Source organism: Pseudoliparis swirei, chromosome 4 (genome assembly GCF_029220125.1).
Source record: "Pseudoliparis swirei isolate HS2019 ecotype Mariana Trench chromosome 4, NWPU_hadal_v1, whole genome shotgun sequence".
NCBI lineage: Eukaryota > Metazoa > Chordata > Actinopteri > Perciformes > Liparidae > Pseudoliparis > Pseudoliparis swirei.
The window spans coordinates 21,748,505-21,770,576 of record NC_079391.1 but is presented as its reverse complement, the minus strand read 5'-3'; the positions used below and the strand labels follow the sequence as shown (position 1 = coordinate 21,770,576).

General features: G+C 45.9%; 1 protein-coding gene and 1 pseudogene across 1 annotated transcript in view; both read left to right on the top strand.

The window, feature by feature from the left end:
• LOC130192427 (serine/threonine-protein phosphatase with EF-hands 1-like) overlaps positions 1-22,072 on the top strand; it is a 991,358-nt pseudogene that overhangs the window by 372,755 nt on the left and 596,531 nt on the right.
• The window catches only part of LOC130192431 (carbohydrate sulfotransferase 8-like), a 179,053-nt gene continuing 162,093 nt past the window's right edge, over positions 5,113-22,072 (top strand). The window contains exon 1 of the mRNA XM_056412430.1: positions 5,113-5,180. The gene's annotated coding sequence lies outside the window, so the exon portion shown is untranslated. The remainder of the gene's footprint in view (positions 5,181-22,072) is intronic.

The following is a 22,072-nucleotide window of genomic DNA, read 5'->3' as shown; positions in this document are numbered from 1 at the left end:
TTTTTTATCTGGACTTTGTTGGTTTGCCCAAATATCTCCTTGTTACACAAGCCAGATAATGTGTGTAGAATGCTTTGGAGGATGGTTGTTCAGGGACAAGTTGTAAATGTTTTGGAATGTGGGAGTTGCATGTATTTTGCATTGGTCAGGGAGAGGGTAAATGTTTTGGAATGTGGGGGTTTCATTTATAATGCATTGTTCAGGGAGAGGTGTAAATGTTCTGGAATGTGGGGGTTGCATTTATAATGCTTTGTTCAGGGAGAGGTGTAAATGTTCTGGAATATGGGGATGTAAGAGTTCTGGGGGGGTTGTATTTTCCTTTTGTAAATGTAAGTAGAGAGCACATTAGGCTAGCCAGACAGTATTGTGTGCCATCAGTGGAGTGTATTGCCTGAATAGGATTAATTTGCATTGGAATAAGTTATACTTGAACATTCTCTAACTATTGTTTCCATTTCAGAATGCCACCAGCAAGGAGAGCAAATGCTGAAATTCTGCTACCAACTAGGCCCAATGTTGCAATATTACGTTTCCCTAAAAACTTCCAAAAACATTTTTTTTAATTAATCCTTCATTATCTGCATCAGAAGACTCTTACAACATCATCTGACTTTAAAAAAAAAAGATTTAGATATTATTTCTATGCTTGGGTCTTACAGGGTTAAGCCTCATAAATCCAGCCCCCTCTCTGAAATCAATATTGAATGTTCTTGCTGCACTCTGTTTCCTTCTGAGCCATATAACAAATTGGTAGCCGGGTGCCAGCAAACCTGGCAGATACCTAAGTCAAATATATGACTGTCGGACAAGCGCGGTCACAACTCATCTCTTCTCTGGGAGATGCAGGTCATCCCGTGGTGCTGACATGAAACATGAATCCTCCAAACTCGAATGAAGCCATCTCAAAGCGCCTTGGCCCGACGGCGGACGGGTGCTCTGAAACGGATAGCGACGCTTAGATCCACGGAGGTTGTTCTTAGTTATCTCACCAACGGAAGATGTGAAGTTAAAAAGGACAACAACAAAACCAAAATAAGATAGGATAAAGAAAAAGGCCACCCAGCGGAGCCGGCTGACTTTGCATCGACGCAGTCTGCATTTTTTAAAGGATCGCCCGAGCTGTCTGGCTGTCGGAGCATTTGCAGATAATTGGCATATTGAGATAGAACAAAACAAAAAAACAGCACAGCCGACAGTTCATCCATCCTACACATCTTTTTTTCTTTTACTGTCCACACCCCGATATTGGAATGCTCTACCAGAGGGGATTGGCTTTCCCGTCAATTGATCAGGGGCCCGACTCCAGCTTAGCGTGCCCCCTCGCTGGAAATCTCAAATGAGGCGCGGCACAAACACATTCATCTTCATCAGAGGAGCACAGGGATAAAGTATCGGGGAGTTTTTCTTTTGTGTGCAGCAGAGACACGGGCGGGCGAACGCTCTCGCACAATACCCGCGTCCGCGCTGCAGCTACATTGCGGCTCCTCTCGCCCGTACCTAATGAAGAGTTTTCCTACCACGTTCTGCCGTTTGCACATCATTTTTCCATTTTCCATACATCGAATCTCTCTTTATTTCGGCCACGTCTCTTTGACAAATCACCACTCCTCCAGAAGTCTCTCTGACCGTGGTGAAAACACGTCGGACCTTTACGTTTGTGGCCTGTGTTGAAAGTGGAGACGCTTGCCCGCTGTGTACCGGTCAATACCGTGGAATAAAACCGCCCCCGCAGATGGAGAACCCTGGATTGACTCTGGCTGGTGTAATTTATTAAACTGTTGCCCATGGCCATTTATCATAATCAACCAAAGGGCAGCGGGGCCAAAAGAGCCATTTAGAGGACCGCAGAGTTATGCCACTGCTGAGTGTTATAATGTGATATAAGTTTAAAGAAGATTATATAAGGCGAGATTGGACCTCGGGGTGCAGTTTGTGTCAGCACGCAATGCATCATTCATAACTTGAGACCTATAGCTTTCAAAATCCGTCTACGGGTTTTGTGCACAGGGTAGATGGTGAATGACGAAAATAATGTTGTCGCATTTTGAGGTAGCAAGGCATCCGGCGGGCCAGATGTGGAGAACATAAGGAGGTTTATGGCAGATCTTTTAAGCAACCGAGAAGAAGAAAAAAAGAAAGAAGAAAAAGCAGCTTTTAAGCTGCTGAACATTTCAGCTGCAATGCTGTTTTCTTTGCATCCGTGCACCTTGAAAAACACTTCAGTTCATCGAAGGAAAAGAAGGAAAAAATAATGGATACTTTTTAACCCGTGACCGTACCGATATTCTGCGGGGGCGATGTAATTGGCAGCTGCTTGCTCCGGGGCAGACTCTGGATCCCTACACCATTGATTACGAGTAATACCAGATGCCAGAGTTGGATGAGCGATGAGTGGCGAGAGGATGGGACTGATGAGTGCGCCATGAGGGGGTTGTTTGTCTTTTGGCCAGGGAATGGTATCAAGACTCACGAAACCTCCAAAAGATCCATCAGAAGCTCGCCGTCCGAACCGGCGACATGTTCATTAAAGCACGTCGGACCTGTGAGCGCTTCCAAACTTGAGATGGCGGTTGGTGCTCGATAATGACAGAATTATTCATCACTTCTCCAAAGCTCCTTTGTTCATAGCTGGGCGTGACGGAATTAGTTTATTTAATCGACAGCATGCAGATGACATATCGTTTTATTCGTAAAACCAACAACAACAACAACAAACGGTCGGTCGGTGTTCCTTTGTTAACGGTGCCTTTATAGAAACAATGCACACTCCAGAGCTTATGCACGGATTTCAAGGCCGTTGATATCCAGCTGAATTTTCCAGGCACGTCGGCCCCCGCGGTCCCGGCACGCCTCTGTGCCGGTGCCTCTTGAGATCCTCAGGACTTGGGCGATGTTTTGCCCCACTTACACGCGGCAGCTTTGTGAATCTGCAAAGGCTCCACAATGAAAATCCCGTGGTGCATGGGTAGTAAAGCCTTGCCTCTGGGTCTGAATTTGTGTTCTTGGACTTGTACCCAGAGTCTTCCACAGCCAAGAGCAGCCGAGAGAAGGTTGGTTTCCTCCCTATTCTTTGTCTCTCTGCCGCCTAGCAGCCAGCAGAGGGGGGTGTGCTCCAGTCAGGAGGAGCATCGGAGTGTCTCAGCTGGAGTTTTTTTTCTTTTCTTCACACAGCAGCCACACCCTTGAATGAGACTGCTTGCAGGCTGAACCACACAATACATTAATTTCAGCATAATCATTGATTATGGTACACACATTGTTGTTGTCTCAACATGAAAAGCACCACTTCTACCCACGTAGCAGTGAATAATAAAGGATAATTCAATATTATATTGATTACTTTAAAAAGCTCATCCCAGATGATGGAGATGAGCACGCCTGCAGCATGAGGCTAAAATTAGTCCTCGCCGGCATCTGTGATAGACTTTCCCAAGGGGTTCTAAGTTTAGTTTATATTTATTTATTTATACTTGTACTAGCTCTCACTTAGGAAACTGGAAAAACACACTGCCTCTGTAGATCCAAGTGAACCATCTCCCTTCTGCACAATGCAGAGGGCTAATATATAGAAGTTTCTTTTGTTAAAAAACAGGTTAAATAAAGCCTTTCTGCAGGGCTTTATGAAATAGTCTGAGATGAATTATGCACATCAACTGGCTTTTGATATCCATCCCACAGGGCCTCTTCTTTTTTCTTGAAAGCTCTTATTTCTTTTTTCCAACTATGCCTTCCTTTTTTTTTCGGCGACGAAATGACTGGGCAAAATCCAGTTCAAATCAATGTATGATTAAACAGCTTATTGTGTGTGTGTGTGTGGTTGTGTGTGTGTGTGTGTGTGTGGGGGGGGGGGGGGGGGGGGTATTTTTACACCACATGACTTTCATACAGTAGAGCGGGATATCCGTGGGCCAAGCATCGGTGTTTGGTGAGTTGGGAGTGGGAAACCGGTTGAACTCGACCGGAACTTGAGTAGTTTGTCATATTCAATCTAATGATTGAACATAAGTGGCTTAAAACAAAGTAATCTAAATATATTCCATTATCAAACGTGAAAAATAAGGCACATGTAGACTTCGTGCCTCTGTGGTCTGACTCTAACTTCCTGTCTACTTAATTAAACGCTCAATGCAGTTGAAGCCAACCAGGCCCCTAATTGAGACGTCGTTGCCCAATCACGTGCTTACAAGTCTTGAAGTCCTTCCTCGGACACAAGACATTCTCAAACGCACAGTGGCACTGTTTTTCTAAAATATCATTAACACCGAATCCATAATAATTAATAATTAATCATGACGTCGGACTTTATCGGACTGGTGATGTCTCCGTCTCACGTCTCTCTCAAAAGCGAGATATCCGGCTTCGGTTGCGTTCGTTAGAGCCGTGCACGGTGCACGTGACCCGTTGTGCACCGAGAAAAAAAGAGAACAAGAGAACAAGAAAAGACTAATGGTAACGATGGGACGCTGGTGCTCATCCATATTAGAAGAGTCTTTAATGAACTCACACCGCGCAGAAGACACTCCTCCTGCTCCCGGCACTCCGCTGTAGCTCCCGTACCGAGTCGATGCGCGGCGGAAGGAGAGAGACAACAACAACAACAAAAAAGGAAACCCGCCTCATCTTTTTTTTTTTATCAGCGTCGCCTCGAAGACGCAGAAGACAGCTCTGCGAACGGAGATGTGCTCCGATAGCAGGAGAAGCCCGTCCTGAAGTCGTTGTTTCCGCAGCCTCCTCGCGCCCGCGAGGCAGACAGGCACCGACCGGTCCTATGGGAGACTCCGCGGGGACGCGCACGGAGTGAGAAAAAAAAAAGAGAAAAAGGGCAAGCGGCATTGTGATTGATCTAACACCATTTTCTATTTTTTTTAAACGTCGGCTCTCGCGCGGCGAGTCATGTTCGCTCCGGAGCATCGACGCGGCGGCTTGATCCAACTTGAAGGAGACGTACGTTGTTTCGTTTCATTCACCGGGGCGGCCCGGGCGCGACGCGTTCACCACACCAGCGTCAACCTTTAAAGTTGCCTCACCCGCCCCTCTCCTAAAAAAAGAGGCGGCGCGCTGTCCTTGGTGCTGAAAGCGTCTCGCCAGATCAACTAGTGCGGGAGAGGACGCCGCGCTCACTCCGCTCACCTGCTCCGTACGGAGGAGCTCCGTGGCGTTTACTCGGCAGCTTCAGCGAGGTGAGTCCGACGCGATGCCGCCTCCTGCTTCGCTATTTCATGTCTACGTCTCTCGGAGATATCGTGTTGCCTTCCTTCAAAAAAATTTAAGAAAAAGAAGAAAAAACCCACACTCCTGTATCTGCTCGTGTCTTTGTGTGCGGCCCCATACATGTCTGCTGGTGCTTTATTTTGAAAAGTTTGATCCCATAGGTTGACTATAGCAGGTACGGTAATCAGAAACAGTTTGGGCTGGTTTATGTGACACTAAAATACACATTATTATAAAAAGTATTGATAAAGTACCCACAGAAGTCACAGACTCCTTGTTGAGTTCTATTTTGCCGATTTTAATTTGCAAAATTGTTTATTTTGTTGTCCGCTCTGGTTTTTACTTCCTGCTTTCAAACCTTTTCACACTAAAGTTTGAGAATAGAAGTCCCCCATGTTCTACTTATGCTGTGCATCCCATTTACTGTGAATGCAAACATCAGACCGTGGGGGCCGTTTGCACGATGTATCACGTTATTGCACATGTCCACTGACTGATATTGCAGTTGGTTTTCATGCAGCTGTTAAATCTGTTAAATCTGTTTTACAAACACACAGACACACACACACACACACACACACACACACACACACACACACACACACACACACACACATGCACAGCGTGATGCACATGCCTGCGTTGAACCAGACTCTGTCTGTATGTGTGTATGCATGTGTGTATGTGTGTGTATGTGTGTATGTGCATATGTGTGTTCACATTATGCACAGTGAAGAACTCCCAGTAGTGACTATGTGGGAGCCAGCGGTGTCTCTCACTTTGCCGCCTGCTGCTACCTCATAACTTCCGTACTGGCCCGGCTCCCTTATTGTGGCTCCCCAAAATGTTTTGCTTTTCATGTCTTTACAAAACTAAACAAAAAAAATGTGTGACCGATGATGAAGCTAAATGATCCATTCCACGTTTACATAACGAATAGCTTTTCTTTTCTTTTCTAAAAAGATCAGAACACAGTCTGTGTGTGTTGTTGGTTTTTGGAGGGGAGGGTTTGTGTGTGGGGTGTCACAAAGGATTGGTGTGTTTCGTAGTGGACTAAGATAAGGCCTCTGCATCCTAGCCCGCCCTCAGGCAGGTATTTTGGGTTATGCCACTTTTTAAAGCGGAAATAATTTTTCACTCCTGCTTTTTGCTCCTTTACAAAAAAAGAAAAAAACTCTGGATGCTTCCAGGGTTTGTTGTCTGAAGACGTCTAAATATAAGCTGCTATAAGAAAGTTTGGAGTGCTGCTATGAACCACTAAATATTATCATGGTACCTGGAGACAGGACTTTTTTTAAAGGTCTTGGTCTTGTCTCTATCAAAAAAAGACCGGTCAAGATCACAATGGCTGCAAAATCAATCAACGTCCTGTGCATCATCACTTTGCTCATGGAGAAAAAAAAGAAAACCCCCACAACACAAACCTTCCCCTCTACAATGATCGGGAACATTCATTGGTTCTCCCCCGTGTGTGCTCCTGTGTGGAGTGTGGAGCTCTCGGATCAATGCAAGGAGTGTCTAGAATACTGTTTGCACAATCCACTTTGCATCCCATGTGTGTCTCATACACACACAGGCATTGTGGGACCCTTGACTCTTGCCTCCGCCGCTGAAGGTTCCGGCCTTAGTCTCGGTCTCTCGATGCACTCTGGTCTCGGCGGTCTTGGACGCGACATTTTCCCAACTTGTTTTCTGCCACACTGGCACATACGTTTGTTCTGGTGGTTTGATCGGATCTCAGACGGAGTTGTAATTGCAAGCACTTGCTTATGAATTCATCGCCTCGTGTCTAACCGCTCAAATCCAGCCAGTCTTTGACAGCTTATCTATATATAGATAGATACAGAGAGAGAGAGAGAGAGAGGACCTAACATTGTTGAATGCAGCTCTCTTCAAGAGGTTTTGCTTGTGTGTGTAAATCAGTAACCCTTTCCCAAGGACAGACATGGCTTCCTGTGTCCAATGCATCACTTCACGCGAGTCTTGTATGTCCGTACTAGAGCAGACGGGATCTTCTCCCTTCATCCAGCCAGACTTTGTAATTTTTCTTCTTCCTCTTTTTTCTTTTACACGGAAAGCTTGTTTGAGGCACTTGGCCCTGTGTGCCAGATTTCGATACCTGCCATTCGCGCAAGGACAAATCCGCAAGATCATCATGACAGACGGAGCTGTGATCGCCGTGTGAGATGCTCGGTGGCTTAAAAAAAAAAAGTATATGCCGGGCCGTCCTCCTCCGTCTAAGAGGGACGGTGGGGGGGCGCAGGTGTCATCAGAAATCAGAAGCAGAGTGGGGGGCTCCACAAATCCCCTCTGCTGGGTCGCTGGGTACACAGCGGAGAGCTTTTTGACACGTACAAGGAGGCTCAAGGAGCAGGGGGGGGGGGGGGGGGAGCCAGCCGAGCACGGGGGACATTGCACTCCAGATGGCCCTCGGAGGCCAGAGGAAGAGAGCCGGCCAAGGCCAGCTGGGAGTGAGGGAAGCTGGACTGCCGGTGTACGTGTTTGTGTGTGTGTGTGTGTGTGTGTGTGTGTGTGTACGTGATTGTGGGAGGGAGGCGGGATGAGGGAAAACAGTAGAAAGACAGAGCGAATGAAACAGGCGCCTCTGTGTGTGTGTGTGTGTGTGTGTGCGCATGGAAGTAGTGAAAGTGAAAGTGTGGGAGGGAGAAGAAATAAAAGAGAAGATGAAGGAGCCTGTGTGTGCATCTGTGTGTTTGCAATCGTGTGTTTTAATGTATGCGTGTGTGTGTATGCAATTGTGTGTTTTAATGTGTGTGTATGCAATCGTGTGTTTTAATGTGTGTGTGTGTGTATGTAATCGTGTGTTTTAATGTGTGTGTGTGTGTATGGGTGCATTTGAAGGAGTAACAGGGTCTGGAGATTCAGCAAATGAAAGAGAGAAAGAAACAGGCGAATGGTGTTTGTGTGTGTGGGTGGCTGGGAGAGAAAATTAAACTGGAAGAATCCTTTGTGTGTGTGTGTGTGTGTGTGTGTGTCTGTGCATGATTGCAGAGAAAGCATTACGAGAAAAGGTGGGGATCAAAACACAAAACAGTGGAAGATTTTCTTTTTAAAGGGGGAAGGAGTGTGTGCAGGAAGTATGGGAGAAAAAAAATGAAATGAAAGAAACCATGGTTGGGATTCTTTTGTGTCTGTGTGTGTGTGTGTGTGTGTGTGTAGAACGGGGGAGGGGGGGGGGCACACGTGTGTTGTCTTACTGCTGACAGTGGTATTTGCTGATAGCATTAAGGAGCAAATTACAGCTGCGCGGGGAACACAACACATGGAAAACAAATACAATGGTGTGTTAACTGAAAGATAAATAGTGGTGCGATTTACTCAGCCGTCTCCGTGTACACGGATGGCACGTGACGTCGGCGGGAGGCTGCAAGTGAAGCAAGTGATGCCACCTGAGAACGAGCGTGCGGCGGCGGCGGCGTTCATGGAGATGACGCCTCGACTGTTTCTGTTTTGGGGGAGAAGGCCTGCCGGAGATAGAGAAGCACGCTCGCTTCATTCTGCCACGTCTGCCCTCTGATGGAATGGAGCATGATGCGCACTTTGATCACAATGAATTATTCCTATCCTTGGCTATAAATATGGTCTGTCTTCAGCTCTCTCTCTCTCTCCCTCACCCCCCATCCCCTCTCTCTCTCTACTGAAACAAGGAATCTGTGCTTGCCTCAGAGTGGCGTTCTCTTGCCACTCATCTCTGGTTGTCTTCCTAACACTGGGAAGGTAGTCTTCTGGGGCCAGTATTTCAAAATGATCCATCAGGATTAATCCTCCTGGATTGGATTAAATCTTGATCAGATCCCAAAAACGGGTATTTCAAAGCAAATCTGATCCTGAAGATTCTGATTCTGATTTGGTAATCCAATTCTGCCTTTTATCCGGATTAAACACTGCTGTTGAGTATTTCAAAACTTTAGTGGGAAATCTGGATCAGTTTGATCCTAAAAATCAGGATTACCCTGATCCCACCTCAGAGTTGGATTTGAGGGAGATTACATGAAAAGGTTGGACCAGCCGAAGTGTAACTGCTCCAAAGTTCATTGTAAGATACAGATATAGCTAGACTGCTGTTTGATCAATGTTTATTTTCTTTGCACGTTCCTTTCTTTTTCAGAAAACACAGTGAAAAATGTAAGTAAAAAAATAAATAAAACGTATTCGTTGAAAATCAGTCAAATGTATTTATTAACATGCATTCAGCACACACACTTAATGTTCATAGCCAAATCTTAAACGGTTATGGCATTTGGAGCAGCTCTGTGTTAACTGTCTGTCTTCTCTTTCCACAAACATCTTTAAAGAGAACACATATCAAGGTTGTATCTCTTTTGTTGACAACTGTTTCCTAAAAATGCAACTTAATTAAGTTTATTTTGTATAGCCCATTATCAGAAATTACAAATTTGCCTCATAGGGCTTTACAAACTGTACACATGGACATCCCTGTCCGAGAACCTCATATCGGAGATATGTACAACACATTTTAAAATCTACAACCAATGTATAGCGAAAAAATGCATTAAAATGTGGATCGCGACACAGACGCTAGCCTCTTTACGAGCTTGTTAGCTCCTTAAGATAGAAGTCAATGGAGCAGCGTTAGCTCGCGTTAGCGCAAACTCGGCTTTATTTTACATCGCCGAGCTCTCCTTTCAATTTTGTTCGGATTTACGTAATTGGTTAACTTAATATAGTGATTGCCTTTCATCTCGTTTTAGGACGCATCAACACTGACCAATATTATACTTAGATTTAGAGATGATCGTTCTGCCAGCTTCTCCTTTTTTCCGTAAAATGTTCGCTCCACTTCCGGTTACCTGTCTGTGATCCAGGGGGCGGGGACGGATTTGGAAATCCCAATCTGCCGGTATCAGGATCACTCTGATCCAATCCCGCAAAGTTTTGAAATACTGGGATAGATCAGGTTGATCCATGGCTGAGGAAAGGGGGATCTGGTTATCTGGATTACAAGTTTTGAAATACCGGCCCCTGGAGATTATTTGTACTCAATCCAAGTGAGGGAGACGGACTATTTTGTGAAAAACGTGGGTTGGACTGGATTGCTGTTAAAATGTAAAGCATAGAACAAAACCAGAATTATGTTGGCCCGTCCATCACTTCTTTCAGACATTCCCTTGCTACACCCGGAAAAAGCGAGGGTGAATAAACCCCTCCCCGGCATCTTAATTGAGAATGTATTGGTCAACATCCATCCATCCATTATCAGCCGCTTATCCGGGGTGGGGTCGCGCTGGCAGCAGGCCCAGCAGGCTGACCCAGGCTTCACTCTCACCCTCAAAATGTTTCAGCTCATCCTGAGGGATGCCGAGCTGTTCCCAAGCCATCTGGGAGATATAATCCCTCCAGCGTGTCCTGGGTCCTCCCCGGGGTCTCCTCCCAGTTAGACGCTCCCACAAGGCATCTGAATTAGATGCCCGAACCACCTGAGCTGACTCCTTTTGACACAAAGGAGTTGTGGCTCAACTCCAATCTCCCTCCCGATGTCCGATCTCCTTCCCCTCTCTAAGGCTGAGCCCGGCCGCCCTACGGAGGAAATTCATCTCCTGACCCTACTTACTTAACACCTCAGTGGCACGTGAGGTAAGTACACTTTCCAACCCTGGTAGAGTCCCGAAGCAGATTATCAAAAATATATTTCCAGAAGTTACAGAGGAATATTTTCTTTAATGGGGCCAACTGGCCAAATATTCACGCTCTATTAGTTTTATGTTTTTGGTCTAATTTTTCTAGCATTTACAGCAGCGGTCCACAACCTTTTTTTTTTTTCGGCCACGGACCGGTTGCCTGTAAGACAATATTTTCACGGACCAGCCTTCAGTGTGTGGTAGATGAATATAACGAGATGAAATGATACGACCGGCATGAAAACAAATCTAAAGTATTATCGCCCCATATTATGCAGAGCAGGCGCGTGAAAATCATTGTAGCGATAATCACCTGTAGCGATAATCATATGTAGTGATAATCACCTGTACCGATAATAACCTGTACCGATAATCACCTGTAGCGATAATCACATGTAGTGATAATGACCTGAAGCGATAATCCCGTATTTGAAGTAGGACTCCTGATATTGTCTTTTAATTGAAGCTTTCTTTTTCTTGCAAGTCATTTGCTCTTCTTCTGTCTCCTCGTTGGGCCATTTCCCCAAAAGGCATTTGTTTTTTACCTATTATTTATTACTCGTTTGTGGGCTTAATTTTTGGGGTATGTGTCAAGAGGCACAGAGGCACACACAGATGTATCTGGTCATTTTTCAAAATAAAAGACTGTGTTAATAAATCAAATATTTCTTTCTGTGCGTCCCGGTACCGAAAGACCACGCCCGGTGGTTGGGGATCACTGCTTTAAAGCACTCGTTCAGAGGTCCTGGAAACACGCCGACCAATTACATGCGTTGTACTTCACATCACGTGATGCTACTCAGCCAATCAAATATGCGTATTCCGATAAACTTCCTGACTTGAGGGAGACGGAGCGAGAGGCCAAATTTCACAAGAAAACTGGACTGTGAGATTAAAGCCTTCAACCAAGAATGGACAAACTCTTAAATGGTAATACTTCCCAGAGGGCAGCTCAAAACCAGGATGCCTCATGTGTTCAGAGACCGTGGCGATATTTTCAAAGCGGCAATGTGAAGCTCCACTATGAGACAAGGAGCACATCTTTTGAGCAAATGCACCCACTCACATCCAAAATGAAGGCACATAAAATAAACCTTAAGAGCTCAATATGATCAGAATCATAACCCAGTAATTCACTGGCCAACAACGATGATTACAGAGAGGGGATAGAAGTGAAACATGTGGTTTACACAACCAAAGATAAAGTCCCTGCACACAAATTTTTCTTTTTAGAAGATGAGAATAATGTTGTGGCTTTTTTGGGTGTCATCACTACACACTTGAATGAACTGAATAGCTTGAGGAATATTCAGTTCAGTTCACCTTTTAAGGTACTTTATTTAAGATCATCAAACATTTTTCAAAAGTTTTCTTTTCTGTCATTTATTCTTGAATGAATCCCTTGAAACAAGAGATGAATATTGATGTATTATTAGATTATGTATTATTTATAATTCCTCCAGTTCAATTTTAAAACTGACAATAACAATGTATTATTATTATTCGTTATTCATTCGTACAACTGCTCGGCTACTTCAATATACAGTATATGGGACTAATTCATAAAAAGATGATAGACATTGCTGTGATGTTCCGGACCTTTACATGAGGAAATTGTCTCTCATTGGACCTCACTAAATATGAATTGAACACCCAGTATTAGCGCCTATTATCTGCCATACTGTAGGTGGAGATGTGGACAATTTCATCGGCTCCATGTCCTTTTAAATGTAGAAAGGGTTAACCGGTGAGGTCTGTGCATAGTTGGTGTGTTATGGTTATTGTAATGAGGAGGAAAGGGTGTGACATAGGGGGATATCTGGCCTGATGATGTGTCCACCCCGAGGCTATACCACACATTGACAAGCTAGCTGCACATTGGCAAGAGGAATAACCAACAGGAATAATCAACATCACACAATTACAAATCAGGTGGGATTTCAAATCTCTGTGTTACAAGAATGTTTTTGTTTGTAAAGCTGGATCATCCTTGATGTCTGTAACGCGTGTAGCTTGGATCGGGATTTGATATTTTTATATTATTTTCTTGCTAAATTAGCCATAGCATGTCCGCACGATTTTTCTAATGAATATTCATCATTTTCATCAACAAAATCCTGATAGCAACAGCTTAACCAGCACAGGGACACGCGCGCAGATGGAGCTGCAGGCTCTCAGGTGAAAGGTAGAATTGCAGGTACAGCTGGTTAAAAAACGTTAAACACTGTCTGTTTTGAATTTGTTGATTTTAGTCTCAGATTTTCATTTACACAACAACATAAGGTAACATTTAACAATATACGAGATGTATCTTATTGCTCTGACAAGAACATGTTCCCATGTTGGATTAATACACATCCAGCGCGCTAGTGAGTATTTAAGGCAGCAGGATGCTACATGTGGGAAGGACTCAGAGTAGAACAGTGTGGCTCGCTAACTGTTGTTGGACAACAACACAGCTCTATTACCCAGAGGCTTTAACAACACACACCATACTTGTGAGAAGGATTGCATTGATGTTGGTCCTAGTGTTTTCATGTTATAACCGGCTCCACTAGTCTACGTCGATGTGGGGCAAGACGCTTAACCCCGAAGGAAGTGCTGCCGTGGCTGTGCCTGCGGTGTGTGAATGGTGTATGAATGTCAGATAGTCCTGATGGGCAGATGGAACGTCGCATGGTCATCAGTGTATAAATGGGTGTGAATGATGTTAAAGCGCTTTGAATGAGCGTAAGAATAGAAAAGCACCATGCAGTCCATGTACTTAATTATTGCCAGACCAGGCCAATAAATGGACTAGTTCCAAGTCTTCTTGAATACAGCCTGATTTTCATTGAGTACATTGAGGTCCATTTAGAGTCAAATAGACCGTACTGCAGGTTATACTTTAGGGAGGGGCTACTTTGTGATTGACAGGTCGCTACCGCGGCACGGTCCGGTCTGGGAGTTGATTGTGTTTTTTAGTTTAAGCCTTTCACAGTTTGTTTTCAGTTCATGAAAGTTAGTTGCAACATTACAGCCTCCTGAACATGTCTTATTCACCATTCAGTTGTACTTAGCTCCACCCAATCTTGTCACTTCGGTTTGCAAAAATAATAAGATAGCGCCGGCCAAAAACAAAGATGGCGACATTTCGAACTTGAGGATTCAGATCTGTAGTCCACAAACCAACGGGTCACGTTACAGTGAATACTTCTGAGGAGCAGTCTCAGGGCAGACTCAACACTAATTCATATTTATTAATGACAATGTTTGTGACCGCGAGTTGTACCCAAAATGCCGACATTACTAAATCCAGATTAGGTACCAAAACACAGAGACCAACCCAAACAAGCCAGACCACAACAAGACCAGACAAAGAAACACGCTGGACCAAACAGACCACCAGCCAGGATCACGAACAGAGGAGGAACAGGAGGGGGCAACACAACAAGAGGACGGGAGAGGAACAAGAGGACACAAGGGACACACACAGGGAGAGAGACACACAGGGGACAAACAGGACAAGAACAAGGGAGACCACACAGACAATCACACAAAGACAACAGACACACACAAGGGAGGCAGAGACAAACAAAACCAACTCAGGGACAGTTCTTCAAAGGGAGAGACAACAGACCAAGGGAAAGGGGAGCCGGAGGCGGGTCCTGATGGGGGGGCGGTCCAGGGGAGGAAAGGGGGTCCAAGGCTGTAGGGAGGGCGGGGGGCGGGGGGAGGGAGGAGGGGGGGGAGGGAAGGGGGGGGGGGAGGAGAGGGGGGGAGGGGGGGACGGGTCTTGGAGATGGGAGTGGGGTTCGGGGACTGACTTGGGGGGAGGAACATGGAGGAACGGGATGGGCGGGGGGGGGGAACCTGGGGGGGATGGGGGCACGACGGGACCGGGGGGGACGCGACGGCGGCGGGACAGAGGGGACGGACGGCGGGGGGGGAATGGGGACGGAACGGGGGGAGCGGAAGCGGGCAGAAATATGCCGGCTGGAACGGGGGACTGGACAGGGGGGGACGGGGGACTGGTGACGGAACACCGAACGGAACTGGAAACGAACACGAGAACACCGAACCAGAACACGGGGAGGAGGCGGCGGGGAAACGACGGAGAACGGCGAGGGGGAACTCCGGGACAGAACCGTGGACTGGAACGGTGACGGAACGGATGGGCGGAAACGCGGACGGAACACCGGGGAACCGTGGACGACGACCCATCGTGGAAACAGAACGAACTGGGACGAACCGGACGGACGAGAACCTGGACTACCGGGACTAGAACCAGAACGAATCGGCTGGGGCAGAACCACGGGGGGAACAGGGGTGGAAAGGACAGGAGGAAGAACATGAACAGAAACACCGGATGGGAAAAAAACGGACGGAACACCGGAACTGGAACCACGTGGAGGACTGAACGGGACCGGGACTGGGGGAACCGCACATCGGAACACCGGGGACTGGAACACCGGGACTGAGGGGGCCAACACAGGGCCTGAGGGACTCTCACATCATGTTGTGATGCACATCATGGGAGGCGGGGACAGACCAGAACCGCGACGGAACACCGGACTGGGAACCGGGTGGAACTGGACTCGGGAGACTGGGACTGTGACGAACAGTGGGAGGGACTGGAGCCTGCACAGGACCAAGGGAGAGGGCCAGGGGACTCCTCCTCCACTCCTACCTGAGACTTAGTTGGCTGAGACTGACCGTGCAGGCGGGAGCTGAAGGAAACTCCATTCTGGTTCATTGGCTCAGTTGTCAGGGTCGTCCGTGGTTGTCGGGTCGAGAGAGGGACCGAAATGCATTACTGCATGCACATATATATTTTTTTCCACAGAAATCACAGACCAGACCAGAACAGGAGGACAACACGCGGAAACAACACGGAAGCCACCTGGGAATGGGAGGAGACAGGAGTTACACAGGGTTTACACAGGGGAGGTGAGGGACAACGGGACACAGACACACACAGGACACAATGAGGCGGGACCAATCACACAGAAGGAGAAAATCAGGACCAGGGCAGACAGACACAGGGACAGGAGAACACACAAGGAATTCAAAACAAGACACAAAACTAAACACAAACTCCAGATCCTAACAGTTTGACGATGACAATGTGCATTATTGTTGTTCCAACAGTTAACATTTTGGGTACAGTGTGTAGATGGTGTGCGGGTCCGGCTTCTCCGATTCATTACCTCATTGAAACACAAAACTGGCAGGAGGAACGGACGGACCCATAATTAATTGGAACGCCATCAAACCGGACGTAGCCAGCTGAGCTGGGATTAACTTTGTGCGAATACATCATCTCTGAATCACAGAGCCGACTACAAGCTCCGGACCGGCATCATCAAAACGCTTCTGATGTGTCGGGAACAAACCCACAGTCCAATTGTTAAGAGAACGCGGACGCAGGGACACAGAGTGGCTCCGGGCGGTGCTTTTAGGAACAGATCAACTGAGTCCACATCCACATCCTCGTGTATCAACGCGTCCCATGGGTGGGTCTTCTGCACCTGAGAGTTTAAACAAAAAGAAAATTTTCCGGCTCCATTTTTGCACGGCGGCTTTTTCTTTTTCTTTTCTTTTTTTCAGCACATCTCTTCACACAGCCTCGCCCATCAAAGTGTGGCACTATCAACCCATCATCTCTAATGGGAACGAAAGGTCAGGCCTTAATTATTCATTCGGGATGTCAAACAATGCTCGCCGGCTGTTATTTAGGATGGGGGAGACCCGCTGAATAATTCAGAGATCGAGATTCTCTTTCCTCCGGCGAAAAAAAGATAGAAATAAAAAAAGAGGGCGGCGCTGCGGTTCAGGTGTTTGTGAGAGTCTTATCTCCATGCAGGAGCCCTCTGCCTTTCCCAGGCTGACCTTGGCTGTCAGTGCGGCGGCGACACGGGTGGCACGGAAGGTGGCGGGTACTCGTGTTCCTCCAGTATCTGCAGGCCTCCTCCGCACAGCCAGTGTGAGTCGGAAGGACTGCAGGGAGCCGGGTGCTACCTCTCTGCTGCCCCCCCACCTGCCCACCCCCCTCTCGTGTCTGTCTCCAGTACCCCGTGTGCCACGCTGCGCCGGGCTGGTGCCAGTGTATGATGGCTTTTTAAAAAAAATATTATTTTTATAAAGCAGATCTCTCCTTTACAACGGGTTACTCTGCCATACACTCGAGGTATGTTCCTGGCTTTGTTCACTGGCGATGTCGATTGCTCTTAAGCTGCTTTCCTAACGCGTTTTTTTCGTAGCGGAAGAGGCATAAGCAGATATTAATACTATTAAAGTGCATTAAACTAAAGAATACTGTAATGCGAGTCAGTTCCTTGGGAGGATTAGGATGGAGGATTCCGAGTTAGGAGAGGAAGTGGAAATGCTAATCTTGTTATGCGAGAGGCAGGAAGGAGGAAAGAGAGGGACGGAGGAAATGTGTGTAAAGGAGCGAGCGTGACCGAGGGAGACATCTCTGAACAATAACAGAGGTGCTTGTGGCACACACACACACACACACACACACAGATACAGTCAGCGCCTATCAAGCGACGCATGGTCGAGCGGCAGCCGAGGAAATGGAACCAGAAGCCTGTCTGTCACTGCAGATGCGATCACCAGCGTGACCCTGATCTTCCTGCACTGCCTCACCTCCGTCTGCCCTGCCCACTCGGTGGAGGCGAAGTCTTGAGCTGCGTTCAGGGATATTACAGACGGATCGGATGTATTTTTGCTGCCATTGTTAGGAAAGTTAAAAATACGTCTTTTTGAAAACGGTTATCATTGGATGACTTGAGTAAACTTGAGTTGTGGGGAAGGAGTGAGGATGAAACCAATAAACCGTTGAACCATTGTAAAGTCCTGCCCCCTGATAGCAGACTGGCCAATCATCTAAAGCAGTTAGCACACCGCTTAGCAGCGTTAGCACCACCGTGCGTCGCTAGCTACTGAATGTATACACCGCTTTAGCTTTTAAATGATTGTAACAGTGAATAAAAGACCTACCCGGCTTTACAGGAACTACTTCCTGTAAATTCATTCCTTGATTTCATCGTCTTCTGTCTCGATCTTTAGGTGGTGCCCTGGTTCATTGTTGGCTTTAGCTGCCATCTTTATCTTTTACAACCGCTCCTGAATCTGTTTTACATCCTTTATAATAAACCATCTTGTCTGCTTAAAAAAAAAGTGATGTATTTTAACCAGGTTGTGCAGTGAGTGACTGTGTGGGCTCCATAGTAGCTCTATAGCTTAACTGAGCAGCAGCGGGGAGAGGTGTGTGAGTGTGTGTGAGTGTGTGTGGCGGGGGGGGGTTTCGAAGGCTCAATTAATATCGTACCTCCTAGGACGTTTGCTAGTTACTCACCAGTATCTACTGTTTTATAGCCAATCCAGTACTACAAACTAAGAGCTCATTAATTTTTAGGCGGTGGATGATTCGTTCTACACTCATTCCTCGAGTAACCACTCACAGTTGTTTTTAGTTACCAGACGACAGGAGAGACAAGAGAAAGCGTATTATACCCATGCCTGGCCTGACCATAAACAAGCATTGCCACCTCTGCCAGTAAATCATGGCGTTGTATACACCCGTGCACTAGCAGTCGTGTCTGTGTGCCTGACATACAGTGTCGTTATTGCCATAGATTTCTAGTGGATACAATCAAAAAGCAATTTATGGATTGGAAGAAAATACCACGACTATATATTATGATCATTGAGTGCAGGTCCAACAAAAAATTTAAATGGTGTGTGCCAAATTAACAGCTGACTTTTCTTTCTTCGCCTGCCGCCTGAACCTGGAGTTCAGTTCAGGATCCAGGCTGATGAATTGGGTGAATAAAAAGAGAATGCTATTTTGGGACGCCGAAGCTCACGGGGTCAGCTTGTGATGCCAGTATTTCTTTCAGAGACGCTGCCCTTATTGCCGCCGTACTACGTGCCGAGCATCGACAACGATCGTTTATCTCGTAGCTGGGTTGTCTCTGTAGGAAGTGAGTAGGAGTAGGAAACAGGAGGTGTGAGGAGCCTTCTTTCTTTCAGGCTGACAAGGTGACTTGCTCAGGGTCAGGTGCTCTGCTCTGTCAGTCCGAAGACAGCGTGGTGCCTGGAAAACCCAGAACCAAGGACACGACCGCGCTTACTGCCAGCCTCTCGCTCCGCCGGGGGGCCAATAAAAGTCTTTTAACTCCTCCGGATCTGCACGAGACCAGATGCTGATCGGTTATGCCAGAGTGTGGCTGCCCAAGTTAATAACACTAATTTAATTTAAGCTTGTCAGTAAAGACTTGGCAACACATTCGGTTCTTCCTGATTGCAGCAGTTAGGTCTTAATTTCAACAGTGTGGGGGGGTTGATGGTTCCCTCATAGGGCAATCAGGCAAAAACGCCAATTAGAGAATCCGGGCAAGTCCAAATTTTGAACTTCCAAGCTTCGAAATCAGCATATGCAAAGTACACAAATAAAATGGTCCATAGAGTTGGTGGATAATGTGCAAGAAGAGAATTCATGAAATGCCGGAAGACGTGGTGATTAAATGCATCCATTCTTTTGTCAATGCTCTTCATGATGCAACAATGGTGGATATTCAATATATCAGGTATGATATCATTTCTGTTTCATTCATTCCTGTACAGCTCATGGAATCAACAACCACTAAAAAATAAGTTGCCACTATGGACATTTTTCAATTTTCTTTATCTTCCCTTTGTCATTGCATTTTTTAAGCATACCTTAAGTATCTCTTTAATAAACTCTACGCTGAAATATTTTTTGTGATTTCTTAAAACTGATTGAGCTCATAATCTCTGTCCTTTTGTCAAAAGAATATTGTAAAAAATTAAAATGTTTAATTTATTATTACTTAAATTAATAAGGCAAATGGCATGGATTTGATTCAAGTGGACTGTAAGTAGCACATATGTACGCAGTGCCATTGAATAGAAACTGGCCTAATATGCATGATGCATGATATCACCCATGAACCTAATACATGAAATCAGGTTTCATTATCATGGGGAAATGATTCAAGAGATTAAATGAAAACTCCCTTTAAACCCAATTTATATCATATCTCTGGTCCTATTGTGCACATATTAAACAATTTATTGATGCAAAACGATTTGTATCCTTCATATTTTCAAAATCCAATCATCTTTTCCTCCCCTACAACCCAATATGACCTGTTCCGCTGTGAGCTGGTAACAGATCAATTTTCAACCAATAATGCCATGACACCCATCCATCAATCACTGTGGAGCCACATTGTAGTTAAACTCTAAGCCTGCCCAAATATCATGTTCTACTGGGGAATATACACGGCACACAAGCTAAAGGCGCTCTAATCTCTCCCTCTGGGACTTCAAAAAAAGAAGAAAAAAAGAAGTTCCTTAGTACTAATTTTTTTAAATCACTTTTGGTCTGGCGTGGATTGCCGTTAAGCTGTTAACCATCCAATCCCTGTCTTTCCCTCTTTAGCTGAGTCAATCCAAACACATCTACCTTGATTGTTATTTAATGTTTATTGTTAAGTGATCAATTTCGAGCGCCACCATAATTACATCCCCTCTCGTGAAGGAAAATAAATCCTTCTTTTTTTTGTTTATCTGCTTCTCCATATGATTAAACAAGAACCAGAGGCAGTGGGTCGCTCATTCAATTAGCGTTTCATTTACAAACATTTAATTACCCACAATCTCTGCCCCCTCTGACCCTGCAGGGGGGCTCCTATTACTAATGAGTGTACTTACATGATTTCCTTGAATGGGAAATCACCTGTGTCTATTTTGAAAGGCAGAATATATATATAACTTTTTTTGGTGGTTTCGGGGTGAGTATGTATTTGGGAAGAGGTTTCAAGCCTTGTATTGAAGGCCTCCAGCTGTTCACCTGACTCCAGCCAGGCACTTTGATCTTCCAAAAGCCTGTGTTGCCACAAGTCGTCACACTTATTCCTGAACACCTGTTGACCAGCATCTCCCAAAAAAAGGGCTCTATTTTAAGTATTAGTTACAGCAACTTTTTCACTCAACTCCACTGTCCCCCTTAATGTTAAAGCAGGATTACTCCCTCAATCAGCCCTTACATATGGGTATTGAAACGAGCTGTCTCTAGCTTTTGAACTGAATGATGCACTTGTCATTGTAGGACATGCATTTTACCACCACGCTTTCTTGCTTCTCGCAAATGGTCGACGGAGAAACTGCAAGCGTCTCAATCTGTGCTTCATCGAGGTGGTTATCACACTGGCAGCTAGCGCGCGGGAGCAAAACTAAGATATTGAGACAATTCTGATTACAGATTAGTACCGCGCTCACTTTAAATTCAAACAAGGGCGACCTGCAATGAAATGCTGAATGGATGCGCGTGATGTGAAATACCGACACGTTTTCCCTCTCGGGACACAGAAACGACCAAAACAACGTACGGCATCGTGGACATCACGGTTTCATATCGGCCCGGTAACTGCCACAAGGCGGGGTCTTCTTTTAAACCTTGTTATTCAGCTGCTTGTGCTCCACACCGTCAGAGGAGGCGCTGCACTCTGTACTTTGGAGTATTACGTCCACTGAAGAGTTCTCCTGCTGAAGACTTGAAGTATTCTTTTATGAAGTACACTTAAATGTGTTTTTTCTATAAACTCATAGATGTGGCTGTACTGTGATAATGCACATCAACGCTGATGTTTATCCATATTTAGATGTATTAACAAATCATTACTCAGGGCTGCACGGTGGTGTAGTGGCTAGCACTGTCGCCTCACAGCAAGAGGGCCGTGGGATCAATTCCTGGTCGGAGCGGTCCTTCTGGTGGAGTTTGCATGTTCTCCCTGTGGTAGCGTGGGTTCCCTTCAGGTTCTCCGGCTTCCTCCCACAGTCCAAAGACATGCTTAGGTTAATTGATCTCTAAATTGCCCGTGAATGTGAGCATAAATGGTTGTCTGTCTCTATATGTGCCCTGACATGGACTGGTGACGTGTCCAGGCCTTCGCCCAATGTCAGCTGAGATTGGCTTTAGCACCACGCGACCCTAATGAGGATAAGCGGTATGGATAATGGATGGATGGATGTATTAACAAGTTAAAAATGTGACTACCAAGCTTTAGTCATACGGAGGTGTGCGGGGGTTGACCCTTTGCCCACTTTTGTTGTTGTTGTTGTTGCATTTTTCTAAATGCCGCAGTGGGTGTAGTTCAGCTTTGACTGGAGGGTAAAGTCTACAC